General features: G+C 44.0%; 9 non-coding genes across 9 annotated transcripts; all 9 read left to right on the forward strand.

The window, feature by feature from the left end:
- The first annotated feature begins 2,802 nt into the window (after positions 1-2,802).
- TRNAV-CAC (transfer RNA valine (anticodon CAC)) lies at positions 2,803-2,875 on the forward strand. The gene has a single exon. It is a non-coding gene; the product is annotated as a tRNA-Val (tRNA).
- A 2,325-nt stretch (positions 2,876-5,200) lies between these two features.
- Positions 5,201-5,273, forward strand: TRNAV-CAC (transfer RNA valine (anticodon CAC)). Its single transcript has one exon. It is a non-coding gene; the product is annotated as a tRNA-Val (tRNA).
- Positions 5,274-7,587: 2,314 nt separating this feature from the next.
- TRNAV-CAC (transfer RNA valine (anticodon CAC)) lies at positions 7,588-7,660 on the forward strand. The gene has a single exon. It is a non-coding gene; the product is annotated as a tRNA-Val (tRNA).
- Positions 7,661-9,640: 1,980 nt separating this feature from the next.
- Positions 9,641-9,712, forward strand: TRNAP-UGG (transfer RNA proline (anticodon UGG)). Its single transcript has one exon. It is a non-coding gene; the product is annotated as a tRNA-Pro (tRNA).
- A 272-nt stretch (positions 9,713-9,984) lies between these two features.
- TRNAV-CAC (transfer RNA valine (anticodon CAC)) lies at positions 9,985-10,057 on the forward strand. The gene has a single exon. It is a non-coding gene; the product is annotated as a tRNA-Val (tRNA).
- A 1,980-nt stretch (positions 10,058-12,037) lies between these two features.
- On the forward strand, positions 12,038-12,109 carry TRNAP-UGG (transfer RNA proline (anticodon UGG)). The gene has a single exon. It is a non-coding gene; the product is annotated as a tRNA-Pro (tRNA).
- A 272-nt stretch (positions 12,110-12,381) lies between these two features.
- On the forward strand, positions 12,382-12,454 carry TRNAV-CAC (transfer RNA valine (anticodon CAC)). Its single transcript has one exon. It is a non-coding gene; the product is annotated as a tRNA-Val (tRNA).
- A 1,980-nt stretch (positions 12,455-14,434) lies between these two features.
- TRNAP-UGG (transfer RNA proline (anticodon UGG)) lies at positions 14,435-14,506 on the forward strand. Its single transcript has one exon. It is a non-coding gene; the product is annotated as a tRNA-Pro (tRNA).
- A 272-nt stretch (positions 14,507-14,778) lies between these two features.
- Positions 14,779-14,851, forward strand: TRNAV-CAC (transfer RNA valine (anticodon CAC)). The gene has a single exon. It is a non-coding gene; the product is annotated as a tRNA-Val (tRNA).
- The last annotated feature ends 2,351 nt before the right edge of the window (positions 14,852-17,202 follow it).

Consider the following 17,202-nt stretch of genomic DNA (forward strand, 5'->3'; position numbering starts at 1 on the left):
CTTGAGGTGCAGAACATGCAACTTGGCGTCTGTTACCCCGCTCCCCAGGTCACCCTCCAGCTCCGCAATCTCGGCCTCCACCCGGGTTACCTCCTCCCGCTCGCGCCTCCTGGCATGGGAGATAGAGGAGAGGGCCTCCCCTCTGAGAACTACCTTAAAAGCCTCCCACAGGGAGATGGCCGAAGGGACAGACCCCACATTCTCATCAAAATATCGCTGTAAGGATTTGATCAAGTCGGCACGAATAGTGGGGTTACGCAAGTACCAAGCATTGATTGGAGCCACCCTGCCCTCCCCCCTAGGGAAGACATCGAAGTGTAACAGTACTGGGGAGTGACCTGAAATGCCCCGCGCCAGATGGCATACCTCTCCCACCCTCCCAGCATAGGCCGCCGGGACAAGGATATAATCAAGCCGCGAGAGGCTACCATGGGCACCCGAGTGGAAGGTGTATTGCCGCTGTGCGGGATGCTTTAGTCGCCAGCAATCCACCAGGCCCAAAGTATCTAAAAGGCCGGACAGCCAGGCCTGTGCCCGGGGGAGGTCCCTAGGGGGATGGCGATCCATAGACCCAGAAACTACCGCATTAAAGTCCCCCCCAACCACCAGCAGGCCACCCGGGAGGTCCAGGAGGAGGCGCCCCAAATCCGCAAATGTAGTAGATTGTAACCCAGGCGGGACGTACACTGATATAAAAACAAACACTCTACCCTCCATTCTACCCACCAGAACAGTGTAGCGTCCCCTCTCATCATGGCGCACCTCATCAATCTCCAACGGGAGCGAGTTCTTAATCATGATACCCACCCCCCGCGAGCCCGAGGTGAAGCCCGAGTGGGCCACCAAACGATAGCCTCGCCGATTCATGGCATGGAAGGAGTTACCTATAAGGTGTGTCTCCTGCAGGAAGATAACATCTGGTGAGATACGTTTCAGGTACTGCAGGACCACACCACGCTTAATCCTGTCCCCCAGGCCGTTAACATTCCATGACAACACAGTCAAATCCCTACCCCCCATCATACGTAGAAGCAATCAGTCGTCCCCCACAGAGCCTCTCGAGAGCAACAATACAGTAAAGGGCTTGCCTTGCGGTGCAAACAAACAACACACCCCCCCCACCCCCCCATCCCAACAGAACTCCCCCCTCCCTGCACCCCTGCATGAGCCCAGACAGCCCCCCCAAAGTGCAGTGTGCCTGTCGCCCCATAGATGAAAACTAACTAGTCCCCCAGAGGAGGAGGGAAGCCCCCAACAGACCCCACACGACCTCCATCGGAGGGGAACCTAAACGATCAGTAAATGGTAAAGGAATGTTGTCCAGAGCAAGGCCTATTCTTCACCCCTCAGTTCTGATCCGGCGGGCCCTCCCCGCCAACCGCACCCCCCCCACCCCCTCGGCCCCGATCTCCAGGTAGAGTGTCCAACCAGTCCCCAGCCGCCTCGGGTTGGTCAAAAAAGTGCGTGCGTCCATCCACCTCCACCCTTAGCTTAGCTGGAAAAAGCATTGAATACTTAAGGTTCAGGTCCCGTAGGCGACGTTTAACTCCGAGAAAACTCAATCTCAGTTTTTGGACCGCCGGAGTAAAGTCTGGGTAGAAATGCACATCCATGTTATCAAGCTTGACCGGTCCCTGTTGCCTGGAGGTCTGCAGGATAGCGTCTCTGTCCCGAAAATTAAAAATCCGGGCAAAGAGAGCACTGCTTTTGTTAATTTGCATAGGCAGAATAGAGACTTCTGGGAAAAGGCCGAAATTACAGTCACAGAAAATGGCTGCATCTATAGAGAACGCTAAGAAGTGTTGGCAGCTTTTCCTCTGACCCTGGCCACTTTTACAAGCAATCCTATGATAGTCAGCAGGACCCACCCTAAAAAGGAAGGGGCATCCACTTGGACCCTTTCCACCTTTTCTAAATCTCGCCTGATCGAGCACTGATTGAGCAGATAAGCACATGTCATTCTCATTTCAGAAAGGTATTGGTTAGCTTGCTGCTAGCAGCTCAGTTATGTTATGATGTTAGAGGCTATGCAAGGAATGCTTTAGTCCAGCGATATGCAGTTTTTATTGCGCCTTGCATTCAGCAGGAAGATCTTTAGCTTGAATCTGTGGCCTAGGTATTCACCTTGGTATTTCTTTTGGCACAAAGTGAAGGAGTATTTAAGAGAAAATGCACAATGTGTTTCTTATGTTGTTATGAACAACTTGTTACTCTTTCTCATTAAGCTTCAGCCACTGAAGAAATATATAAATAAGGGCTGACTTCCTGTAAGACGTGTCCAAAGCTGGGACGGAATAAAAGGAGACACTTGTAAATGATAGTGCTATCGTTTGAGAAAGGGTAAGTTGAGACTGACTTTCATGCGTATTCACAGACCAAGCATCATAAAGATACCAGCATGATCTTCATTGCGGGCTTAGAGCCGGTATTAGCTTTTGAGAGGTAAGAGGATTTTGAGGGCTCGTTGGTCTAGGGGTATGATTCTCGCTTTGGGTGCGAGAGGTCCCGGGTTCAAATCCCGGATGAGCCCTTTTCTTGGTACTCTTTTCAAGTTGTTTTGAAGTTTGCGTTTCAAAACCAACATCAATTTTTTCTTTGCAGTAGTGGATAATTCTTTGCTAGAGTCTCATGCTTCAGCCCTGCCCAGTCTGAGCTAATACCAAACATCTGGTCTTGCATGGCATGTACGAGCGTTCAGCTAGGGATGTCGGGCAGGTTGCATGAAAGAAATCTAAAGCCAGAGGCCCATGGAATAGCCAGTTCGGAGCAGTTTCATTACAGAAAAATCAACTGTAGGTATCTGTTTCTGTAGTGTAGTGGTTATCACGTTCGCCTCACACGCGAAAGGTCCCCGGTTCGAAACCGGGCAGAAACAGTTGTTATATTGTGTTGGCTACAATGTTGATAGGTGCCGTTTTGCCATGGAATTGTCCAAGCCCTGAAGATTATTTCATGCAATCTCGTTCCAAGAAAGGGAATTCTCTCAAAACACTAAAGTAATCGGCGTGTGGATGTATCTGTTGGTTCTCAGACCTTGCTTTCAAAAGAGCCCTGCAATCGGTTCACTGCTCACCTAGAACAAGCATTAACATGGAGAATTGTTGGCACCAACAGGAATCTTATTTTAGTGGAGTGTTTCTGGCTTTGAGTGCAGAGGCCCTCGGCTCAATTCCAAGATGATCCTTCTCAAGGTGATGATACAAATGCATTCTCACCTTTACGTTTAATGTCAGAATCATTTATTTCCAGTTGGTGGTGTAAGAATGTTTGCAACAGTATGGCGATTTTTCCTAGCCATGCATGAATGAAAGCATATCACTCGCCTTTAGGTGTTTTTCTAATACATTGATATTTGCATCTTCCTTCCTAGCCTGCATGTTTGACTATCTTACAGGCTGCATGTAATAAGTATCACATCAGGGCCCTTCTTCTACTCAATTCACAACTGTTCTATCACGACATAGATAAGAAAGCTGCATCTGCTTTTGTTGTGTAGTGGTAATCAGGTTTACCTGACGTGTGAAAGCCCCATGCTTTGAAAGTACACAGTAACAAAGAAACCGATGACTTTTATAATAAGGTGTCATGTGTGTCTCTTACTTTGCACAAAAAAGTGCCAGAGATGACTTCATTTGCAGTCACTTGAAAAGTAGGGATTCTCCAATAAATGGTAAATGGTTGAAACAAATCTGAAGAAATGCATGACATACCTGTGTGTGTGTGTGTATGCATGTATGTATATATAGGGAGAGAGAGAGCGTCAATATAAACAGACTTTATTTCAATCAAGCTGTCTTTTCTATCCTTCAGGAGCAGAATGTTCTGATCATCAGCGCTCCAGAATGTAGTGTTTTCTTGGCAAGCATCACATATTGTGATGTGTTAGCTAAAAGTTCCATATCCTAGAGACTGATATATTCCTCTGTACTTGTACCTTGGGGATTCATCAAAACCTGGCATCATAAGCAGCTTTCTACTGCCACAGACTGGACAGCGAAACAATTTAAAATATCCCAGAAAAAGAAAATAAGCATGCTTAATCAGAGCTTTCTGGACAGGAAGGACATTTGAGCAAGTGAGGAATAAGCACTGCTTTTGTTAATTTGCATAGGCAGAATAGAGACTTCTGGGAAAAGGCCGAAATTACAGTCACAGAAAATGGCTGCATCTATAGAGAACGCTAAGAAGTGTTGGCAGCTTTTCCTCTGACCCTGGCCACTTTTACAAGCAATCCTATGATAGTCAGCAGGACCCACCCTAAAAAGGAAGGGGCATCCACTTGGACCCTTTCCACCTTTTCTAAATCTCGCCTGATCGAGCCTGATTGAGCACTGATTGAGCAGATAAGCACATGTCATTCTCATTTCAGAAAGGTATTGGTTAGCTTGCTGCTAGCAGCTCAGTTATGTTATGATGTTAGAGGCTATGCAAGGAATGCTTTAGTCCAGCGATATGCAGTTTTTATTGCGCCTTGCATTCAGCAGGAAGATCTTTAGCTTGAATCTGTGGCCTAGGTATTCACCTTGGTATTTCTTTTGGCACAAAGTGAAGGAGTATTTAAGAGAAAATGCACAATGTGTTTCTTATGTTGTTATGAACAACTTGTTACTCTTTCTCATTAAGCTTCAGCCACTGAAGAAATATATAAATAAGGGCTGACTTCCTGTAAGACGTGTCCAAAGCTGGGACGGAATAAAAGGAGACACTTGTAAATGATAGTGCTATCGTTTGAGAAAGGGTAAGTTGAGACTGACTTTCATGCGTATTCACAGACCAAGCATCATAAAGATACCAGCATGATCTTCATTGCGGGCTTAGAGCCGGTATTAGCTTTTGAGAGGTAAGAGGATTTTGAGGGCTCGTTGGTCTAGGGGTATGATTCTCGCTTTGGGTGCGAGAGGTCCCGGGTTCAAATCCCGGATGAGCCCTTTTCTTGGTACTCTTTTCAAGTTGTTTTGAAGTTTGCGTTTCAAAACCAACATCAATTTTTTCTTTGCAGTAGTGGATAATTCTTTGCTAGAGTCTCATGCTTCAGCCCTGCCCAGTCTGAGCTAATACCAAACATCTGGTCTTGCATGGCATGTACGAGCGTTCAGCTAGGGATGTCGGGCAGGTTGCATGAAAGAAATCTAAAGCCAGAGGCCCATGGAATAGCCAGTTCGGAGCAGTTTCATTACAGAAAAATCAACTGTAGGTATCTGTTTCTGTAGTGTAGTGGTTATCACGTTCGCCTCACACGCGAAAGGTCCCCGGTTCGAAACCGGGCAGAAACAGTTGTTATATTGTGTTGGCTACAATGTTGATAGGTGCCGTTTTGCCATGGAATTGTCCAAGCCCTGAAGATTATTTCATGCAATCTCGTTCCAAGAAAGGGAATTCTCTCAAAACACTAAAGTAATCGGCGTGTGGATGTATCTGTTGGTTCTCAGACCTTGCTTTCAAAAGAGCCCTGCAATCGGTTCACTGCTCACCTAGAACAAGCATTAACATGGAGAATTGTTGGCACCAACAGGAATCTTATTTTAGTGGAGTGTTTCTGGCTTTGAGTGCAGAGGCCCTCGGCTCAATTCCAAGATGATCCTTCTCAAGGTGATGATACAAATGCATTGTCACCTTTACGTTTAATGTCAGAATCATTTATTTCCAGTTGGTGGTGTAAGAATGTTTGCAACAGTATGGCGATTTTTCCTAGCCATGCATGAATGAAAGCATATCACTCGCCTTTAGGTGTTTTTCTAATACATTGATATTTGCATCTTCCTTCTTAGCCTGCATGTTTGACTATCTTACAGGCTGCATGTAATAAGTATCACATCAGGGCCCTTCTTCTACTCAATTCACAACTGTTCTATCACGACATAGATAAGAAAGCTGCATCTGCTTTTGTTGTGTAGTGGTAATCAGGTTTACCTGACGTGTGAAAGCCCCATGCTTTGAAAGTACACAGTAACAAAGAAACTGATGACTTTTATAAAAAGGTGTCATGTGTGTCTCTTACTTTGCACAAAAAGTGCCAGAGATGACTTCATTTGCAGTCACTTGAAAAGTAGGGATTCTCCAATAAATGGTAAATGGTTGAAACAAATCTGAAGAAATGCATGACATACCTGTGTGTGTGTGTGTACGCATGTATGTATATATAGGGAGAGAGAGAGCGTCAATATAAACAGACTTTATTTCAATCAAGCTGTCTTTTCTATCCTTCAGGAGCAGAATGTTCTGATCATCAGCGCTCCAGAATGTAGTGTTTTCTTGGCAAGCATCACATATTGTGATGTGTTAGCTAAAAGTTCCATATCCTAGAGACTGATATATTCCTCTGTACTTGTACCTTGGGGATTCATCAAAACCTGGCATCATAAGCAGCTTTCTACTGCCACAGACTGGACAGCGAAACAATTTAAAATATCCCAGAAAAAGAAAATAAGCATGCTTAATCAGAGCTTTCTGGACAGGAAGGACATTTGAGCAAGTGAGGAATAAGCACTGCTTTTGTTAATTTGCATAGGCAGAATAGAGACTTCTGGGAAAAGGCCGAAATTACAGTCACAGAAAATGGCTGCATCTATAGAGAACGCTAAGAAGTGTTGGCAGCTTTTCCTCTGACCCTGGCCACTTTTACAAGCAATCCTATGATAGTCAGCAGGACCCACCCTAAAAAGGAAGGGGCATCCACTTGGACCCTTTCCACCTTTTCTAAATCTCGCCTGATCGAGCACTGATTGAGCAGATAAGCACATGTCATTCTCATTTCAGAAAGGTATTGGTTAGCTTGCTGCTAGCAGCTCAGTTATGTTATGATGTTAGAGGCTATGCAAGGAATGCTTTAGTCCAGCGATATGCAGTTTTTATTGCGCCTTGCATTCAGCAGGAAGATCTTTAGCTTGAATCTGTGGCCTAGGTATTCACCTTGGTATTTCTTTTGGCACAAAGTGAAGGAGTATTTAAGAGAAAATGCACAATGTGTTTCTTATGTTGTTATGAACAACTTGTTACTCTTTCTCATTAAGCTTCAGCCACTGAAGAAATATATAAATAAGGGCTGACTTCCTGTAAGACGTGTCCAAAGCTGGGACGGAATAAAAGGAGACACTTGTAAATGATAGTGCTATCGTTTGAGAAAGGGTAAGTTGAGACTGACTTTCATGCGTATTCACAGACCAAGCATCATAAAGATACCAGCATGATCTTCATTGCGGGCTTAGAGCCGGTATTAGCTTTTGAGAGGTAAGAGGATTTTGAGGGCTCGTTGGTCTAGGGGTATGATTCTCGCTTTGGGTGCGAGAGGTCCCGGGTTCAAATCCCGGATGAGCCCTTTTCTTGGTACTCTTTTCAAGTTGTTTTGAAGTTTGCGTTTCAAAACCAACATCAATTTTTTCTTTGCAGTAGTGGATAATTCTTTGCTAGAGTCTCATGCTTCAGCCCTGCCCAGTCTGAGCTAATACCAAACATCTGGTCTTGCATGGCATGTACGAGCGTTCAGCTAGGGATGTCGGGCAGGTTGCATGAAAGAAATCTAAAGCCAGAGGCCCATGGAATAGCCAGTTCGGAGCAGTTTCATTACAGAAAAATCAACTGTAGGTATCTGTTTCTGTAGTGTAGTGGTTATCACGTTCGCCTCACACGCGAAAGGTCCCCGGTTCGAAACCGGGCAGAAACAGTTGTTATATTGTGTTGGCTACAATGTTGATAGGTGCCGTTTTGCCATGGAATTGTCCAAGCCCTGAAGATTATTTCATGCAATCTCGTTCCAAGAAAGGGAATTCTCTCAAAACACTAAAGTAATCGGCGTGTGGATGTATCTGTTGGTTCTCAGACCTTGCTTTCAAAAGAGCCCTGCAATCGGTTCACTGCTCACCTAGAACAAGCATTAACATGGAGAATTGTTGGCACCAACAGGAATCTTATTTTAGTGGAGTGTTTCTGGCTTTGAGTGCAGAGGCCCTCGGCTCAATTCCAAGATGATCCTTCTCAAGGTGATGATACAAATGCATTCTCACCTTTACGTTTAATGTCAGAATCATTTATTTCCAGTTGGTGGTGTAAGAATGTTTGCAACAGTATGGCGATTTTTCCTAGCCATGCATGAATGAAAGCATATCACTCGCCTTTAGGTGTTTTTCTAATACATTGATATTTGCATCTTCCTTCCTAGCCTGCATGTTTGACTATCTTACAGGCTGCATGTAATAAGTATCACATCAGGGCCCTTCTTCTACTCAATTCACAACTGTTCTATCACGACATAGATAAGAAAGCTGCATCTGCTTTTGTTGTGTAGTGGTAATCAGGTTTACCTGACGTGTGAAAGCCCCATGCTTTGAAAGTACACAGTAACAAAGAAACCGATGACTTTTATAATAAGGTGTCATGTGTGTCTCTTACTTTGCACAAAAAGTGCCAGAGATGACTTCATTTGCAGTCACTTGAAAAGTAGGGATTCTCCAATAAATGGTAAATGGTTGAAACAAATCTGAAGAAATGCATGACATACCTGTGTGTGTGTGTGTATGCATGTATGTATATATAGGGAGAGAGAGAGCGTCAATATAAACAGACTTTATTTCAATCAAGCTGTCTTTTCTATCCTTCAGGAGCAGAATGTTCTGATCATCAGCGCTCCAGAATGTAGTGTTTTCTTGGCAAGCATCACATATTGTGATGTGTTAGCTAAAAGTTCCATATCCTAGAGACTGATATATTCCTCTGTACTTGTACCTTGGGGATTCATCAAAACCTGGCATCATAAGCAGCTTTCTACTGCCACAGACTGGACAGCGAAACAATTTAAAATATCCCAGAAAAAGAAAATAAGCATGCTTAATCAGAGCTTTCTGGACAGGAAGGACATTTGAGCAAGTGAGGAATAAGCACTGCTTTTGTTAATTTGCATAGGCAGAATAGAGACTTCTGGGAAAAGGCCGAAATTACAGTCACAGAAAATGGCTGCATCTATAGAGAACGCTAAGAAGTGTTGGCAGCTTTTCCTCTGACCCTGGCCACTTTTACAAGCAATCCTATGATAGTCAGCAGGACCCACCCTAAAAAGGAAGGGGCATCCACTTGGACCCTTTCCACCTTTTCTAAATCTCGCCTGATCGAGCCTAATTGAGCACTGATTGAGCAGATAAGCACATGTCATTCTCATTTCAGAAAGGTATTGGTTAGCTTGCTGCTAGCAGCTCAGTTATGTTATGATGTTAGAGGCTATGCAAGGAATGCTTTAGTCCAGCGATATGCAGTTTTTATTGCGCCTTGCATTCAGCAGGAAGATCTTTAGCTTGAATCTGTGGCCTAGGTATTCACCTTGGTATTTCTTTTGGCACAAAGTGAAGGAGTATTTAAGAGAAAATGCACAATGTGTTTCTTATGTTGTTATGAACAACTTGTTACTCTTTCTCATTAAGCTTCAGCCACTGAAGAAATATATAAATAAGGGCTGACTTCCTGTAAGACGTGTCCAAAGCTGGGACGGAATAAAAGGAGACACTTGTAAATGATAGTGCTATCGTTTGAGAAAGGGTAAGTTGAGACTGACTTTCATGCGTATTCACAGACCAAGCATCATAAAGATACCAGCATGATCTTCATTGCGGGCTTAGAGCCGGTATTAGCTTTTGAGAGGTAAGAGGATTTTGAGGGCTCGTTGGTCTAGGGGTATGATTCTCGCTTTGGGTGCGAGAGGTCCCGGGTTCAAATCCCGGACGAGCCCTTTTCTTGGTACTCTTTTCAAGTTGTTTTGAAGTTTGCGTTTCAAAACCAACATCAATTTTTTCTTTGCAGTAGTGGATAATTCTTTGCTAGAGTCTCATGCTTCAGCCCTGCCCAGTCTGAGCTAATACCAAACATCTGGTCTTGCATGGCATGTACGAGCGTTCAGCTAGGGATGTCGGGCAGGTTGCATGAAAGAAATCTAAAGCCAGAGGCCCATGGAATAGCCAGTTCGGAGCAGTTTCATTACAGAAAAATCAACTGTAGGTATCTGTTTCTGTAGTGTAGTGGTTATCACGTTCGCCTCACACGCGAAAGGTCCCCGGTTCGAAACCGGGCAGAAACAGTTGTTATATTGTGTTGGCTACAATGTTGATAGGTGCCGTTTTGCCATGGAATTGTCCAAGCCCTGAAGATTATTTCATGCAATCTCGTTCCAAGAAAGGGAATTCTCTCAAAACACTAAAGTAATCGGCGTGTGGATGTATCTGTTGGTTCTCAGACCTTGCTTTCAAAAGAGCCCTGCAATCGGTTCACTGCTCACCTAGAACAAGCATTAACATGGAGAATTGTTGGCACCAACAGGAATCTTATTTTAGTGGAGTGTTTCTGGCTTTGAGTGCAGAGGCCCTCGGCTCAATTCCAAGATGATCCTTCTCAAGGTGATGATACAAATGCATTGTCACCTTTACGTTTAATGTCAGAATCATTTATTTCCAGTTGGTGGTGTAAGAATGTTTGCAACAGTATGGCGATTTTTCCTAGCCATGCATGAATGAAAGCATATCACTCGCCTTTAGGTGTTTTTCTAATACATTGATATTTGCATCTTCCTTCTTAGCCTGCATGTTTGACTATCTTACAGGCTGCATGTAATAAGTATCACATCAGGGCCCTTCTTCTGCTCAATTCACAACTGTTCTATCACGACATAGATAAGAAAGCTGCATCTGCTTTTGTTGTGTAGTGGTAATCAGGTTTACCTGACGTGTGAAAGCCCCATGCTTTGAAAGTACACAGTAACAAAGAAACCGATGACTTTTATAAAAAGGTGTCATGTGTGTCTCTTACTTTGCACAAAAAGTGCCAGAGATGACTTCATTTGCAGTCACTTGAAAAGTAGGGATTCTCCAATAAATGGTAAATGGTTGAAACAAATCTGAAGAAATGCATGACATACCTGTGTGTGTGTGTGTACGCATGTATGTATATATAGGGAGAGAGAGAGCGTCAATATAAACAGACTTTATTTCAATCAAGCTGTCTTTTCTATCCTTCAGGAGCAGAATGTTCTGATCATCAGCGCTCCAGAATGTAGTGTTTTCTTGGCAAGCATCACATATTGTGATGTGTTAGCTAAAAGTTCCATATCCTAGAGACTGATATATTCCTCTGTACTTGTACCTTGGGGATTCATCAAAACCTGGCATCATAAGCAGCTTTCTACTGCCACAGACTGGACAGCGAAACAATTTAAAATATCCCAGAAAAAGAAAATAAGCATGCTTAATCAGAGCTTTCTGGACAGGAAGGACATTTGAGCAAGTGAGGAATAAGCACTGCTTTTGTTAATTTGCATAGGCAGAATAGAGACTTCTGGGAAAAGGCCGAAATTACAGTCACAGAAAATGGCTGCATCTATAGAGAACGCTAAGAAGTGTTGGCAGCTTTTCCTCTGACCCTGGCCACTTTTACAAGCAATCCTATGATAGTCAGCAGGACCCACCCTAAAAAGGAAGGGGCATCCACTTGGACCCTTTCCACCTTTTCTAAATCTCGCCTGATCGAGCCTGATTGAGCACTGGTTGAGCAGATAAGCACATGTCATTCTCATTTCAGAAAGGTATTGGTTAGCTTGCTGCTAGCAGCTCAGTTATGTTATGATGTTAGAGGCTATGCAAGGAATGCTTTAGTCCAGCGATATGCAGTTTTTATTGCGCCTTGCATTCAGCAGGAAGATCTTTAGCTTGAATCTGTGGCCTAGGTATTCACCTTGGTATTTCTTTTGGCACAAAGTGAAGGAGTATTTGAGAGAAAATGCACAATGTGTTTCTTATGTTGTTATGAACAACTTGTTACTCTTTCTCATTAAGCTTCAGCCACTGAAGAAATATATAAATAAGGGCTGACTTCCTGTAAGACGTGTCCAAAGCTGGGACGGAATAAAAGGAGACACTTGTAAATGATAGTGCTATCGTTTGAGAAAGGGTAAGTTGAGACTGACTTTCATGCGTATTCACAGACCAAGCATCATAAAGATACCAGCATGATCTTCATTGCGGGCTTAGAGCCGGTATTAGCTTTTGAGAGGTAAGAGGATTTTGAGGGCTCGTTGGTCTAGGGGTATGATTCTCGCTTTGGGTGCGAGAGGTCCCGGGTTCAAATCCCGGACGAGCCCTTTTCTTGGTACTCTTTTCAAGTTGTTTTGAAGTTTGCGTTTCAAAACCAACATCAATTTTTTCTTTGCAGTAGTGGATAATTCTTTGCTAGAGTCTCATGCTTCAGCCCTGCCCAGTCTGAGCTAATACCAAACATCTGGTCTTGCATGGCATGTACGAGCGTTCAGCTAGGGATGTCGGGCAGGTTGCATGAAAGAAATCTAAAGCCAGAGGCCCATGGAATAGCCAGTTCGGAGCAGTTTCATTACAGAAAAATCAACTGTAGGTATCTGTTTCTGTAGTGTAGTGGTTATCACGTTCGCCTCACACGCGAAAGGTCCCCGGTTCGAAACCGGGCAGAAACAGTTGTTATATTGTGTTGGCTACAATGTTGATAGGTGCCGTTTTGCCATGGAATTGTCCAAGCCCTGAAGATTATTTCATGCAATCTCGTTCCAAGAAAGGGAATTCTCTCAAAACACTAAAGTAATCAGCGTGTGGATGTATCTGTTGGTTCTCAGACCTTGCTTTCAAAAGAGCCCTGCAATCGGTTCACTGCTCACCTAGAACAAGCATTAACATGGAGAATTGTTGGCACCAACAGGAATCTTATTTTAGTGGAGTGTTTCTGGCTTTGAGTGCAGAGGCCCTCGGCTCAATTCCAAGATGATCCTTCTCAAGGTGATGATACAAATGCATTGTCACCTTTACGTTTAATGTCAGAATCATTTATTTCCAGTTGGTGGTGTAAGAATGTTTGCAACAGTATGGCGATTTTTCCTAGCCATGCATGAATGAAAGCATATCACTCGCCTTTAGGTGTTTTTCTAATACATTGATATTTGCATCTTCCTTCTTAGCCTGCATGTTTGACTATCTTACAGGCTGCATGTAATAAGTATCACATCAGGGCCCTTCTTCTACTCAATTCACAACTGTTCTATCACGACATAGATAAGAAAGCTGCATCTGCTTTTGTTGTGTAGTGGTAATCAGGTTTACCTGACGTGTGAAAGCCCCATGCTTTGAAAGTACACAGTAACAAAGAAACCGATGACTTTTATAAAAAGGTGTCATGTGTGTCTCTTACTTTGCACAAAAAGTGCCAGAGATGGCTTCATTTGCAGTCACTTGAAAAGTAGGGATTCTCCAATAAATGGTAAATGGTTTAAACAAATCTGAAGAAATGCATGACATACCTGTGTGTGTGTGTGTACGCATGTATGTATATATAGGGAGAGAGAGAGCGTCAATATAAACAGACTTTATTTCAATCAAGCTGTCTTTTCTATCCTTCAGGAGCAGAATGTTCTGATCATCAGCGCTCCAGAATGTAGTGTTTTCTTGGCAAGCATCACATATTGTGATGTGTTAGCTAAAAGTTCCATATCCTAGAGACTGATATATTCCTCTGTACTTGTACCTTGGGGATTCATCAAAACCTGGCATCATAAGCAGCTTTCTACTGCCACAGACTGGACAGCGAAACAATTTAAAATATCCCAGAAAAAGAAAATAAGCATGCTTAATCAGAGCTTTCTGGACAGGAAGGACATTTGAGCAAGTGAGGAATAAGCACTGCTTTTGTTAATTTGCATAGGCAGAATAGAGACTTCTGGGAAAAGGCCGAAATTACAGTCACAGAAAATGGCTGCATCTATAGAGAACGCTAAGAAGTGTTGGCAGCTTTTCCTCTGACCCTGGCCACTTTTACAAGCAATCCTATGATAGTCAGCAGGACCCACCCTAAAAAGGAAGGGGCATCCACTTGGACCCTTTCCACCTTTTCTAAATCTCGCCTGATCGAGCCTGATTGAGCACTGATTGAGCAGATAAGCACATGTCATTCTCATTTCAGAAAGGTATTGGTTAGCTTGCTGCTAGCAGCTCAGTTATGTTATGATGTTAGAGGCTATGCAAGGAATGCTTTAGTCCAGCGATATGCAGTTTTTATTGCGCCTTGCATTCAGCAGGAAGATCTTTAGCTTGAATCTGTGGCCTAGGTATTCACCTTGGTATTTCTTTTGGCACAAAGTGAAGGAGTATTTAAGAGAAAATGCACAATGTGTTTCTTATGTTGTTATGAACAACTTGTTACTCTTTCTCATTAAGCTTCAGCCACTGAAGAAATATATAAATAAGGGCTGACTTCCTGTAAGACGTGTCCAAAGCTGGGACGGAATAAAAGGAGACACTTGTAAATGATAGTGCTATCGTTTGAGAAAGGGTAAGTTGAGACTGACTTTCATGCGTATTCACAGACCAAGCATCATAAAGATACCAGCATGATCTTCATTGCGGGCTTAGAGCCGGTATTAGCTTTTGAGAGGTAAGAGGATTTTGAGGGCTCGTTGGTCTAGGGGTATGATTCTCGCTTTGGGTGCGAGAGGTCCCGGGTTCAAATCCCGGACGAGCCCTTTTCTTGGTACTCTTTTCAAGTTGTTTTGAAGTTTGCGTTTCAAAACCAACATCAATTTTTTCTTTGCAGTAGTGGATAATTCTTTGCTAGAGTCTCATGCTTCAGCCCTGCCCAGTCTGAGCTAATACCAAACATCTGGTCTTGCATGGCATGTACGAGCGTTCAGCTAGGGATGTCGGGCAGGTTGCATGAAAGAAATCTAAAGCCAGAGGCCCATGGAATAGCCAGTTCGGAGCAGTTTCATTACAGAAAAATCAACTGTAGGTATCTGTTTCTGTAGTGTAGTGGTTATCACGTTCGCCTCACACGCGAAAGGTCCCCGGTTCGAAACCGGGCAGAAACAGTTGTTATATTGTGTTGGCTACAATGTTGATAGGTGCCGTTTTGCCATGGAATTGTCCAAGCCCTGAAGATTATTTCATGCAATCTCGTTCCAAGAAAGGGAATTCTCTCAAAACACTAAAGTAATCGGCGTGTGGATGTATCTGTTGGTTCTCAGACCTTGCTTTCAAAAGAGCCCTGCAATCGGTTCACTGCTCACCTAGAACAAGCATTAACATGGAGAATTGTTGGCACCAACAGGAATCTTATTTTAGTGGAGTGTTTCTGGCTTTGAGTGCAGAGGCCCTCGGCTCAATTCCAAGATGATCCTTCTCAAGGTGATGATACAAATGCATTGTCACCTTTACGTTTAATGTCAGAATCATTTATTTCCAGTTGGTGGTGTAAGAATGTTTGCAACAGTATGGCGATTTTTCCTAGCCATGCATGAATGAAAGCATATCACTCGCCTTTAGGTGTTTTTCTAATACATTGATATTTGCATCTTCCTTCTTAGCCTGCATGTTTGACTATCTTACAGGCTGCATGTAATAAGTATCACATCAGGGCCCTTCTTCTACTCAATTCACAACTGTTCTATCACGACATAGATAAGAAAGCTGCATCTGCTTTTGTTGTGTAGTGGTAATCAGGTTTACCTGACGTGTGAAAGCCCCATGCTTTGAAAGTACACAGTAACAAAGAAACTGATGACTTTTATAAAAAGGTGTCATGTGTGTCTCTTACTTTGCACAAAAAGTGCCAGAGATGACTTCATTTGCAGTCACTTGAAAAGTAGGGATTCTCCAATAAATGGTAAATGGTTGAAACAAATCTGAAGAAATGCATGACATACCTGTGTGTGTGTGTGTACGCATGTATGTATATATAGGGAGAGAGAGAGCGTCAATATAAACAGACTTTATTTCAATCAAGCTGTCTTTTCTATCCTTCAGGAGCAGAATGTTCTGATCATCAGCGCTCCAGAATGTAGTGTTTTCTTGGCAAGCATCACATATTGTGATGTGTTAGCTAAAAGTTCCATATCCTAGAGACTGATATATTCCTCTGTACTTGTACCTTGGGGATTCATCAAAACCTGGCATCATAAGCAGCTTTCTACTGCCACAGACTGGACAGCGAAACAATTTAAAATATCCCAGAAAAAGAAAATAAGCATGCTTAATCAGAGCTTTCTGGACAGGAAGGACATTTGAGCAAGTGAGGAATAAGCACTGCTTTTGTTTTTTTTTTTTTTTTTTTTTTTTTTTAAACCGTTTATTACATGTTAAAAAGGGTTACAAGTATGGGCCTACAACCATCCGGCCGGCCGCTAGAGTGGCAGAAGCATATGACATACCTACAGTAAGAGTCTCTTGGCGGTGCAGATCGGTAAATCAGGAGATATCAATGGCGCAGGCCCCATAACTCCAAGCCCACAATACGGTTTCCTTTTTCCAAACAGAACAACACAAAAAACCACACCCGCAAGGCAACCCGCCATCCAAAGTGACGGCACGTGCTCCTTAAGTGAGGGATCCCAACCAGCAGCCAAACTCTGAAGAGGGGAATGGGAATAGATCAGGGACAGGGGAACCACATGCCCGCGGCTGGGGGAGGGGGTCGGCTAAGGGGACGGAGCCGGTGAGGCGGCCGGTAGCAGTGGCGGCTCACAAATACCCCCGCGATAGGCGTTCCAGGGGCCCCAGATTTTCACCCACGCCCCAGGCTTACCCCTCGCAACATACACCACCTTTTCACGAAACATACACCAATCCATGTGTTCTTTCCAGGCCGACACCGCCGGGGGTCTCTGGGATCCCCACAATTGAGCAATGTCACGCTTAGCTATCATGTATCCCAGAGTCACCCACCGCGTCTGCGGGACCGAATAGTCATTTGGTTCCCACACATTCAGCAAGCATCTCCTCGCTTCAGGCAACAGCGCAACACGCGTCACCACACGCAGGACCTCATGCACACCACGCCAGAATCGCTCCACCTGTGGGCATTCCCACAGAATATGCATGAAAGTTGCCAAGGCACCACAGCCACGCTTACACAATCCGTCACCAACAAAGCCCATACGTAGAAGCCTTGGCCCCGTCACGTAAACCCGGTGGAGGATCTTAAGCTGGACGAAGCGAAGGCGAGCCGGGATGGCCACCTCCTTCGGAGAGGCCACCGCGGAAATCCAGTCCTCGTCGTCCAGTTCCAGCCCGTCGGCAACCCAGGCCTCGCGGAGACTAGTCAGCAGGCACGATCTGTCGTTGATCAGTTTTTTATATATAAGGGAGATCGTGCTGTCTGGGACATGGCCATCCAGCACTCTGTCCTCCAGGGGGGAAGACTCCGGAACGGACGCGACATCAG

Source organism: Triturus cristatus, chromosome 8 (genome assembly GCF_964204655.1).
Source record: "Triturus cristatus chromosome 8, aTriCri1.1, whole genome shotgun sequence".
In the NCBI taxonomy this organism is placed as follows: domain Eukaryota; kingdom Metazoa; phylum Chordata; class Amphibia; order Caudata; family Salamandridae; genus Triturus; species Triturus cristatus.